Source organism: Astyanax mexicanus, chromosome 18 (assembly GCF_023375975.1).
Source record: "Astyanax mexicanus isolate ESR-SI-001 chromosome 18, AstMex3_surface, whole genome shotgun sequence".
Lineage (NCBI taxonomy): Eukaryota > Metazoa > Chordata > Actinopteri > Characiformes > Acestrorhamphidae > Astyanax > Astyanax mexicanus.
This window is the reverse complement of record NC_064425.1, coordinates 9,862,700-9,875,237: the sequence shown is the minus strand read 5'-3', so window position 1 is coordinate 9,875,237 and position 12,538 is coordinate 9,862,700. Positions and strand designations below refer to the sequence as shown.

At 39.0% G+C, this 12,538-nt stretch overlaps 1 protein-coding gene across 1 annotated transcript in view; it reads left to right on the top strand.

The window, feature by feature from the left end:
- lrfn1 (leucine rich repeat and fibronectin type III domain containing 1) overlaps nucleotides 1-12,538 on the top strand; it is a 278,758-nt gene that overhangs the window by 152,408 nt on the left and 113,812 nt on the right. The window contains exon 4 of the mRNA XM_022669392.2: nucleotides 11,382-11,430. The gene's annotated coding sequence lies outside the window, so the exon portion shown is untranslated. The remainder of the gene's footprint in view (nucleotides 1-11,381; nucleotides 11,431-12,538) is intronic.

Genomic DNA, 12,538 nt, shown 5'->3' with positions numbered 1-12,538 from the left:
GCATTGCCAAGATAGCAGTACCCTAGAAATATACCTGAATACACCTTCCTTCCAGACCACTAGTGCCCATTAGTGTAGATACAATATATTCCTAAACTCCTAAAATCTCTATTTTTAATGGTGCAGTTGCAAGGCACGAACATAGGCTCTTTTCACACAAGGTGTAAGATAGCAATGGGCATCCCAATGCACCTTATGAAGGGTGTGCGGTAGGGACCATGGTTTCTCATGGGACCAAATGGGTTCTTGAGCAGAGTTGAAGGGTTAATGGATGAATGAATGATGTGAAAAGTTGGGAGGTTTCACAGGAAGCCCATCCCACAGTTAGTTTTCACAGTCAGTTCTGCTGTCCTTACGAAGGTCATGGAAGGCCCACTGGTGTGACAGCAGGTTACAAATTCCGGTGCCCAGTGGGGTCTGTGTCAGTCCCTCGAACGAAAGGTCAACGTGCTATTTGCAGAAAGCTCTCAAACGCTTCGGGGGAAGCGAAGAAGCCCAAATGATGGTAATCAGATAACAAAGTGTTGACAAGATGTCAGCAAGTTTCGACAGTTTACCTGAGGGCACGGAGAAAGACGGAGGGAAAAGATCAAGAGAGAGATTTAATCAGCGTGTTTACCTACTTTAACAACATCATTGTACCCTCTGGGCGGATGAGTGCATGCAGTCGTTTTCGAGAACTTTGCCGTTTACTGGATGCTTGGATTGCTCCTCTTTTATAGACTGTATAGAGGAGGTCCTGTAGTGAACCTAGCTGGTAATGAACTACTGTAGAGGATGTCCTAAACTTGGTTACTGTAGGTGATGTCCCCAAGTGAGCAGCTCTATAGGAAATATGCTATGTTAAAATATGCTACTGTAAAGGATATCCTCTAGTTAGTTCAAGCTTCCTCACACAATGTAAAACCTGGCATGTCTATATTCAAAGCTAAGTGCATTGGCCACTGATGGTTTGGCTCGTGGTTTTTGCTTGGCTTTAGTGTTTTAGACTGTAGGAGCAAGTTACAAATTACTTCAGTCATGTGGAAAGGTATACATTCATTATATTAAGAATGAGGTATGTTTAAAGTGTTGTCTTATTGTAAGATACTTTAGAGGCCGTTCCATGCTTGGTTACTGAAGGACATTTCCTATATAGTCAAAGACAAAGCAAAGTGAGCACACACAACTAGAGAATTGGGCATCACAGCTATGGTACCAGGGCAGGAGTAGCCTGGTACCATAGTGGATGGTCAAGGTCAAGGTATTGAACCTGTAACCCTGTATATCAAAAACCTGGTGATTTAACCACTGACCCACCACAGTCCCAACTTGGAGGTCCTGTAGTGAACCTAGCTGGTAATGAACTGCTGCAGATAGTCCAGGGGATGTGTCCAGGGCATGTCCTTTAGTGGATTGCTGTATGTGTCCTATAGGATATCCCTTTTCAAGCTACTGTAGATAGTCTGGGGGACATCCTGTGATAAGTTACACCAGGGGCAGTGCTGGTGGTCAGATAGTTTATCTTTTTTGTTCATAAAGCTGACATAGACCATTAGGCAGTGGTGGTTGTAGCCTGCTGTTACACCAGAGGGCTTTCACTGACCTTCAGAAAGACAGTGGGCTGAATGGATAAGTAGTAGTATTATTTTCAGTATAATAATTCCTTCGTAGTTTGACCAAAGCAATTGGTAAGTGAGTAATTAGCCCAGTATTGTCCAGGGGATGTTGGGAGATGTTCTGTGGTTAGCTGCCTAAGGATATGTCTCTTTAATGGTGTACATTGAGTCTGGTGCCCAGCAATGTGTATTTCCTAATCACTTGACAGTATAAGACAATAGAAGGAGGCCAGTCAGTTGCAGAAACCAATTAATTATCTAAGCAGTAGTTGCAAAATCGTAATTTGCAAAGAACTTGGATCCACTGAATCGGAGTTCCAGACACCTGGTGTAGTGTAAAGTATGCAGTACAAAGAGCTCCTGTCAATGGTATCAATGGCATTATCATCTTGGAGGACAGTGGATATCCAATAATGAGCTACAGAAGATGTCCTTTGAATAATTAGCTGTTCTGCTCTGGAGATTGGTTGTACACTATTTGTTTACAGTAGGGGACATCCTGTACTTAGTAACTCATAGGGTTATAGGCGATATGCTCTGGTGAGCTACTGTTGAGGATGTTCTGTACTGAATGCAATATTTGGTTACAAAAAGGAACATTCTGTATTGAGCTCCTATTGGGGATATTCTTTGTTGAGATACTTTAGAAGGATGTCCTAAAATTGGTTACAGCATGGGATGTGCAATAGTAAGCAGCCCTATAGGAAATATGCTTTCTTAAACAATGTATGACATACAAAACTAAGTGTATAGGCCATTGATTGTTTGGACAGTGGTTTTTGCCTGACTTTGGTGTTGTAGACTGTAAGAGCAAGTTACATATTACAAATTAATTTAGTCATAGTGAAAAAATATCACTTATTAAATTTTGAAATTAAATTTTGAATACTGTGGATGATGTTCTTCAGTAAATAACGTAGGGGGTATCTTGTAATGGGTTACTGGTGGCTTCTGTAGAGGTTGTTGAATACCGGGTTATAATAGGAAGCATTCTGTATTGAGCTCCTGTTGGGGATATTCTTTGTTGAGATACTGTAGAGGATGTCCTAAACTTGGTTACTGTAGGTGATGTCCCCAAGTGAGCAGCTCTATAGGAAATATGCTATGTTAAAATATGCTACTGTAAAGGATATCCTCTAGTTAGTTCAAGCTTCCTCACACAATGTAAAACCTGGCATGTCTATATTCAAAGCTAAGTGCATTGGCCACTGATGGTTTGGGTCGTGGTTTTTGCTTGGCTTTAGTGTTTTAGACTGTAGGAGCAAGTTACAAATTACTTCAGTCATGTGGAAAGGTATACATTCATTATATTAAGAATGAGGTATGTTTAAAGTGTTGTCTTATTGTAAGATACTTTAGAGGCCGTTCCATGCTTGGTTACTGAAGGACATTTCCTATATTGTCAAAGACAAAGCAAAGTGAGCACACACAACTAGAGAATTGGGCATCACAGCTATGGTACCAGGGCAGGAGTAGCCTGGTACCATAGTGGATGGTCAAGGTCAAGGTATTGAACCTGTAACCCTGTATATCAAAAACCTGGTGATTTAACCACTGACCCACCACAGTCCCAACTTTGTCTATATAAAAATATAGTGTTAAGATATTGAACAACTTTAGAAGCTGTGTTGTGGCAAGCTAGAATGTCCTATGGTGAGCTTATGTAGATACATAATGTAGGGATCAATTTATGGTGGATTTCTGTGATGATGTCCAAGCTTGGATACAGCAGAGAATGTCTTAGTCAGCATATTTAGACTGAAGAGGATGTCCTCTAGTTAGATACTGAATGTAAAGTAGAGGGCATCCATTTGATGACCTACTGGGAGCTAGAGTAGAGGTGGTCCAAACTTTGTTACAGTAGACGACAAACTATAGTGAGAAATCTTAGAGGAGGTCCTCTAATGAGCTTCTGTAGACTAGGTAAGGTATCACATGGCTCAAGTCTATAAGCTACTGTGGAGGATGTTCTCCAGTTAGTTACTCTAGATAAGGTTGGGGGCATCCCTATGGTCACCTACTGGGAGCTACAGTGGAGGCTGTCCAACACTGTCGAAGATTTTCTCTAATGAGCTTCTGTAAACAAGGTAAGGTATCTTATGGTCACAGGCATCCCTATGGTGACCTACTGGGAGCTACAGTCATCAGATGTCACCAGATGTCATCTGATGAGCTAGTGTAGACAAGGTAAGGTATCCTGTGGTAAGGTATTATAGTGAGCAACTGTAGATGATGTCCTATAATGAGCTACTATTGACAAGATAAGGAATCCTATGGCTCAGGTCTATAAGCTACTGTGGAGGATGTTCTCCAGTTAGTATAGTATAGTAGTACTGTATAAAATGTAGGGGACATCCCTAAGGTGACCTACTGGTAACTTCTGTGGGTACTGTCAAAGCTTGAATACAGCATGAGAGGTCTACGTGTGGCGTGTAAAGGATGTACACTAATTAGCTACTCTAGATAAAGAGGGTAGTGTCCTATGGCACAGTAGAGGGCATCCATATGATGACCAACTGGTAGCTACAGAAGAGGTGGTCCAAACTTTGTTCCAATAGAGGACATACTATAGTGAGAAACCTTAGAGGAGGTCCTCTAATGAGCTTCTGTGGACTAGGTAAGGTAGCATTCTATAAGTCTATAAGCTACTGTGGAGGATGTTCTCCAGTTAGTTACTGTAGATAAGGTTGGGGGCATCCTTATGGTGACCTATTGGGAGCTACAGTGGAGGCTGTCCAAACATTGTCCAACATTTTCTTTAATGAGCTTCTGTAAACAAGGTAAGGTATCTTATGGCACAGGTATATGAGCTACTTTGGAGGGTGTTCTCCAGTTAGTTACTATATATATTATAGATATAGTATATAGATATACTATAGATAGTAATATAGATAGAAGGTAGGGGGGCATCCCTATGGTGACCTACTGGGAGCTACCATCATCAGATGTCACCAGATGTCAGATAAGCAACTGTAGCTGATGTCCTATAATGAGCTACTATAGACATGGTAAGGAATCCTATGGCTCAGGTCTATAAGCTACTGTGGAGGATGTTCTCTAGTTAGTTACTGTAGAGAAGGTATGTAACATCCCTAAAGTGACCTACTGGTAGCTTCTGTGGATGCTGTCCGAGCTTGAATACAGTGTAGAATAGTCTTATCGTGAGTGGCTATAGATGATGTCCTCTAGTTAGCTATTCTAGATAAAGTAGGGAGTGTACTATGGCATAGTTCTATGAGCTACTGTAGAAGAAGTCCCCTAGCTAGGTACTGTATGTTGTAAAGTAGAAGGCATCCCTATGATAAACCATTGGGAACTACAGTGGAGGTTCTCCAAACCTTGTTATAGTAGCAAATATACTATAGTGAGAAACCTTAGAGGAGGTTCTCTAATGAACTACAGTAGACAACGTAAGGTATCCTATGGCTCAGGTCTATAAGCTACTATAAGAGCAAGTTACAATCTACTTTACTTATGTGGACTATCAATGAACGTCTATGTTCTGGTCTATTTTTATACATAAGGTGCATTAAGCGACACTAGCAAGGATGCTCACATCGAAGTGAGCAAGGGTGTCACCATGTTTCCCTTCTAATGGGGAAGCTTGGGGAAGCGCCTTAGTAAACAAAACTGTAATTCTTAAAAAATATATATATATTTTTAAAGTCAAACGAGCACTGGATGTTAATCTACACAGATTTCTCTTGGGTCAGTAAACACTTCCGTTTAATTTTAGTAAACTTACACTTTCAAAATTAGTCTAAGGTAGAGTTTTCAGTGAAGTTTCTCCAGCACTAAGGCTGGGTGCAGCAGCATTAGCATAAGCCACTAACTGCAGTGCTAGCTAATGCTAATGCTGCTGCACCCAGCCTTAGAGTTTTTCTTCACAGAAAACTCACACTTATAATGCTATACTTCAGCAGAGTTGCTTTATTGCTCTTTAATACCTAAGATGCACCGGATTTTAAGACGCCCTGACAATGTTTGGGAAAATTGAATGATTTTAAGTGCATTTTGTCAAAAATTATGGAATTACACAACTTTAAGATACTGTAAATGATGTTTTCTAATCTAGTATTACTGTAGAAAAGGTATTGGGCATCCAGGTTGGTGATTTTCTACAGTGGGAAACTTTTATATGGTCTAGTCAGTTCTCTAGCATCAAAGTAAATGTAGGAAATGTTCTGTTGTGAGCTTCTTTAGGAGTGTATCATCTATTTCTGCGCTAAAGACAGAACTGTGAAGCATCGCCTGCCCACGAATGACTTAAAGTTAAACCCGCAGAGCCGGGATCCTGATGACAGCAGTTCTGAGCTGTAAGTGCATGTGGCAATTTGCTGAATTGAAGCGTATGTTGGGGGAACATATACAGGGAGGCGTGTATTGTGCAAAGGGCAGCATCTATCTCCCTCAGCACCCAAGTCCCTAGAATTGAAAGGTCACGTCTCCGTCACTTAATTTCAAGCCTGTTTTTTTTTAATAATACCGACACACTCCAGTGCGCTTCCTCAACTTTGTTTTTTATTAATCTCTCTTTATATATTCATTATTAAGAGGAAGCTCCCTAAGGAGGACGTGGGAATCGGAAGAGTGTGGCGTGCATCTCTACCTTCGGGTTATTTGAAGAAATCCTAAAAAAAAAGGGACTTAAACGCTGTTTTATCTGCATTTGAATTTCAATACAAGTCCACTGGGACCTAAATTGGCCATGTGCTCTAAATCTCTAGGGATTCATTGAGAGTGTTCCTGGAATTTCACTGCACTGCATTATATAAATAAATATAAAAAAGATTTATTACGTATAGTAGATACAGTACACTGTCAGAAGGAAATGTACTGTTCAGATCATTTTTATCTTACGTAGTTCTAAAGGTTCAATAATTTGCATTAAAGTTAGAGGAGCTATAAATGGTAAACTGTAAGAGGGTAAAATGTTTCACTCAGTTTGAGTACATTTTGAGTAGATTTTTACATAAATTAGAAAACAGCTATGATACACTAAAAATAAGATACATATCACCAAGATCCCGGAAGGTTAGCTTAATTGACTTTACTTAAAATACTCAGGCACTTTATTACTATTATTATTATGATTGTATTATGTATATAATTTTGATTTATATATTATCAAATGAATATGCATTTGGAAATAGTATGTAGTCTCAGTATTTTCTAGCAGCTAACTATACTAAATGGTCACTCTTTTTAGCAGTACACCCTTATAAAAGTGCAGTATTCAGCCATTATGAAGTCACACCTAGCAGTAAGACTCTACAGAATAATATGAGAGTTTCTGTACATCAGCTGAAACTAGAGAAGTTGGGTGATGCAACAGGACAATGACCCAAAACACTGGAGAGAGTCCACAACAGAATTTGAATGGCTTAAGGAAAACAAAAACTGCCAGGTCCCAGATGCTATGGATTGAGTTGAAGGGCAATGTACACTTGAGGCATCCAAGAAATACAATGGATCTAAATCAGTTTTGCAGGAAAATGGGCTTAAATTCCTAAATAAATGCCTGGTTGAGATTATTGCTGTGAAGGGGGGTCAACCAGCTATTAGTTCCAAGGTTTCACTTACTTTTTTCCACTTACACTTTGTGTGTTTGAGTGTGTTCAATAAAAACCTGCAAGAACATAATTTGATGTACTATTATTTTAGGCACAGTATATTTGTTAATGTCCTACAAAATTCCTACAATTACAATCACAATTACTTCCAATTTCAAATCATGGAATTTCAATGGGTTCACATATTTCTCTTGCCACTGTACATACACACAGGTAACCCATCTAGAAGAAATAATGGTTATTTGTGAAATTGATTGATTAATAATATGTATGACTAAAAAAATAGAAATTGATAGTTTAAATTTCAGTTTTCACTTTTGTTAGCGAATTTGCTTTTTAATGTATAGATGTATAAATATTGGGTAAAATATCGTCTTTTTTTTATTTTATTTACTGTGTCGTTTCTGTTTAGTTTAGGTAACATTTTGTAAAAATGTGCTACTTCAAATTTATTAACCCCTAATAAATGCATGATTTTCATATTTGTTGAGAAAAATACATATTTTTAACCCACTTTTCGAGAGCTTTGACAGCCTATTAATTTCAAGAACCACTGCTTGCCATGATTACCCTGTTATTTAACTACATAATGTTGCAGTAAGGTAAAAAAGAAAAAGAAAATAAAAACAAAATAGCCATTATATTAATAAACACATTGAAAGGACAGTGCAATAATTAAAAAAGGGCTTTGTGACAAGTGAAAGTAAGAGAAAGTAACACCATGCCATAGAGGGTTAAATACATTCTCTGTTTTTTTTTTTTGCCCATTGTAGTTAACAGTGTAGTTAACATTTTACCCAAAATGACCTAATGCAGCTCTGACTCTAATTTCTAAATTCTCAAATATTGTGTGTAAATGTAACACAATAACACAATTCACTTGTATTACATTAATTCACCACTCTCCCAAAAAACAACATTATTTCAGTCTCCAGTGTGCACTAGACACCCCTTACCTACAGGTACTGAAAAAAACACCAAAAAAAAAAAACACCATTGATTGCTTGCATGACGCCAGTGGCAAGAGGGCTACCACTCTGCGACAATTTTGAGAGTGTAGCCAGCATTTCCTCCTCCCATTTCCACCCCCCTTTATGATCTCTCTCACTCTTATCTCTCGCTTCTCTCCCTTCATTTTCTCTCCCTCCACTGCCTTTCTGACCGCACTGTCTGAGAGATGCTCTGGCCTTTAATTGGGTTACTAGTTTTATCCACCATTATGGTGCATTAGCCTGATCGTTTCACCCCCCCCTCCCCCCTTACACACTCCGTATCCTACATCTGTATCATGGTAATAACGCTGTAATGCCAGCCTGCTCTCACAGCTGTTTAAGTGCACGGGATTGGCCTGCAGATAAATCATTTACTATCCTGCGCTGCCTGGAGGGACCGCATAAAGGCCGGCCTACATGCAGCGCGGCTCATGCCGTCCTGGAGAACAAATTAGAGGCTGTGCATTTCAGTTGGACTCTGTTAGCATCTACAAGAGACCTAGTGTCAGTTGAAGACATTACTCAAATGGGCGTGCGGTGGAATATGGCCAAAAATACCCTCGTCCTCTTTCTCTTTCCCTTGCTCTCTCTCTTTCTCTCTCTTCTCATTTGCTGCCCTTATATCTCTCGCCATCTTTCGCCTTCGGTCTTTCAACAAAGAGCTACAAGAAGCTCGTCCAGCGCTGAATAAGCCTGCAGTTTAAAAGGTAATTATCTAAATGATCTAAAAGAAGCAGGTGAATGATTACAACGATGACCTTTTTACCCAATCACATTCTGCACTCACTCATTGGATCAATCTTATTTTTCTTCTCCATCCCATTAGACCACAAAACTCATTATTGCTTCTTTTTCTACTCGATTTCTCTCTCTCTTTCTCTCTCTCTTTTGTTTGCTGTCCTGATTCTCTTTCTATATATCTTTGTCTATTTCTTAGCCACAGTTCTTACCCTATGGGGAGTTGAGTAACACTTTAATGTAACAATAAGGTTGTATTAATTAAAAGTCCCTACAAATCACAGAATGTCTCAAATAGTTATTAAATGACACTAGTTAATACGTTATTAACTATTACAAAACGTTCTCAACTCCTTATTAATTAACAATATATTTTTTAATTCTTACAAATAAAAAAAATTTAACCATTGTCAATTAATAATTTGTTGAGTCATTACTTGACTATAAAACAAGATAATTGTCTTATGTACTGTTGATTAATGTACCTTTATTGTAAAGTGTTACCAGGATTAGATAAAACCTAAGATATAATGCTCTGGACACATGACACGGGCAGATGCATTCTGGGAAATGTAGTGCTAAAACAGAGTTATGGTAACTATATTGTATTTATCTCTGTAGGAATACACTGGAATTGATTCCAAAAATCAAACGGTGTCTTTGCTGTTGAAACAATGGGAAAAGTACACCTTGTGCAGCTCGACGTGTACTTATTCTCAAATTAGTTCATCTATGGCTATGGCTAAAGGGTACCTGAGCTCTCAATCACATGCGAGGCACTCAATCACTATTGTTATGCTAATTACACAATGTGTCTGGCAGATGCATTCTGGGAAATGTAGTGGGGAAGTGGAGTTTGTCATTTGGTTGTAAAGGGTGTAAAGTTTGTTTTTTAGACTATAGAGACTGTATCAAGCGTTAAAATGGTCTGTAAGTGGACCTGTGAGTCTGGACATGTGACATGGGCAGATGCATTCTGGGAAATGTAGTGCTGAAACAGAGTTATGGTAACTATATTGTGTATCTCTCTGTAGGAATATACTGAGAGGAGAGAGAGAGAGAGAGAGAGAGAGAGAGAGAGAAGGAGAGTTTTGTTGGAGTCATTGTTGGAACTGATTCCAACAATCAATCTGTGTCTTTGCTTTCAAAACAATGAGAAAAGTACACCTTCTGCAGCTCGACATGTACAAAGGCATGCACTATTTCTCAAATTAACTCTGCTATGGCTAAACCTACCTTTTTTGTAAGGGGACCTGAGCTCTCAATCAAATGCGAGGCACTCAATCCCTATTGTTATGCTAATTATCCAAAGCTCCTGGCAGATGCATTCTGGGAAATGTAGTAGGGAAGTGGAGTTTGTCATTTCGTTGTAAAGGTTATAAAGGGTGTTTTTTAGACTATAGAGACTGTATCAATTGGGAAAAGGGTCTGTGTGTGGGTCTGTGAGTCTGGACATGTGACATGGGCAGATGCATTCTGGGAAATGTAGTGCTGAAACAGAGTTATGGTAACTATATTGTGTATCTCTCTGTAGGAATATACTGAGAGAGATTTTTTTGTTTTTGTTGGTGTATTGTTGGAATGTGTCGACAAAAGTGTTGCCATTAGTCATGCCAGTAAACTACCTTGAAACATTTTGTGAAGGTGAGCGATAGAAAGAGAGAGAGGGAAAGAGACAGACAGAGTGAAAGAAAGTTGGGTGGTGGAATGATAGCTCTCTAATGGTTGAGAAGAAAGAGGGGAGAATCCGCAAGATCCTGAGCTTTTGGTCATTCTTGTGTTAAAGGGTTGAAAAAGTAGCTGATTAGTCTGATTAGTTTAATCAAGTATGTTGGGAAATGGTAAAGCCATATATTTTCAGGGTATTGAGGAGCAGAACCCGGACTAAAGAACCTTGAGTTAGAAGATATCAGGATTATGATCAAAACTCCAGGTTTGATTACAGGTCGATTTCATCCCTTCCAGACAGAAATATCGTCAGCCTCTTCTTTTGCTCTTTCCAACCCCTACTTTTTCCCTCTGTTGTGGAACAGATTGAACAGCGGCAGACACTGGATGAGGGGTGTGTGTATAAATAATTCAGCCCTGTTTCCTGCAGCCGCGTGCAGTTGCTGACTTGTCCGACCATTTTCCTTCCATTGCTTTCCCTCCGTCAAACCAGAGCTGGCAGATGGAAGCAAAAGAGCAAACAATGACTAAAGCTCCTTCTGCCTGCAATCGTAGAGACATGAACTTGTCCAGAAAAGTTCATGGAGGAAGTCAAGTCTTGGAACAGAAGAAAAGAATTGAAGGGCGTGTTGGTGTGTGTGTGTGTGTGTGTGTGTTGGTGTGTGTTTATGTGCACACACGAGACAAGGCTCAGATGATCTCTGAGTGAGTGTAGAGATGAGAGCGTGTGTGCAGTGCAGTGCAGTGGCAGGATGCAGCGTTCATAAATATTCATGTTGTCTCTGTTTGCTTTTGTGTGTTTGTGTTTGCAGGCCCTCAGACACTGATGGTTCCCCGGGGACTCTCGCTCCGTCGCCGAGGGTAGGAGGAGCTTTACTCATCTGCTTTATTCTGGGCCTGGATGGGTGACACACGCAGTGTTTCCACCCAGGGCATTTATACTAGCTTACCATTCAAAAGTCGGGAATTGCTGTTTTTATAGGCCATAAATAAACCATATGGTTTCAATAAAGGAAGCCTGATGGTAACAGTGTGAAGTTTAAAAGGAACAATTCATTACAAAAATGTGGTCCTTTGTGGAACCAAATGTTGTACTACTACTTCTCACATTTTCACACAATTAATTGTAAGAATGTTATACCCCTTACATTTAAACAAACAAAAAAAAAGCCTTGTTGCTTTTTTATATATATATATATAAATAATATTTATAAATAAAAATTTTATAACACAGTGGATCAACACCAGCAGATGACATGTTTCTCCAAACCATCACTGATTGTAAAAAACTTCACACTAGACCTCAAGCAGTTTGGACTGTGTGTCTCTCCACTCTTCCTCCAGACTCTGCTCCCATGATTTACAAATAAAATGTAAAATTTACTGATGATCAGTGATGGTTTGTTTGGAGAGACATGTCATCTGCCTGTGTTGATCCACTGTGTTCTATCAAGTCCAAAGTTAGTGTAGTTTTTTTTTTTTTTCCCATAAAATCTTACAGTACTTCATGCTTCCCTCTACTACCGACAGATTTTATGGAGATGCGGATTTCATTTTCCAGCAGGACTTGGCACACTGCCCACACTGCCAAAAGTACCAATTGGTCTTATATACTATTCTTAATATTCTATAATATTTTCTGAGACACTGATTTTTGTGTTTTCATTGGCTGTAAGCCATAATCATAAAAAATAATATAAATAAACACTTAAAATAGATCACTCTATGTGTAATACATTTATGTAATATATGAATTTTATGCAGTAATTCATTTTGAACTGAATTACTGAAATAAAGTAATTTTTTTCAATGGTATTATAATTATCTGAGATTTTTTTGAGGCTAAGCTTCTTGTAACATTTTCAAATCATTGCCAAACATTCTTATAACATTTTCTGTTGGCAGGTCAGTTTGAAAAAAAAATGTGTTGGAAGTTTATGAGTCTTGGAAGAGGCCTGTGCTGCTGTGC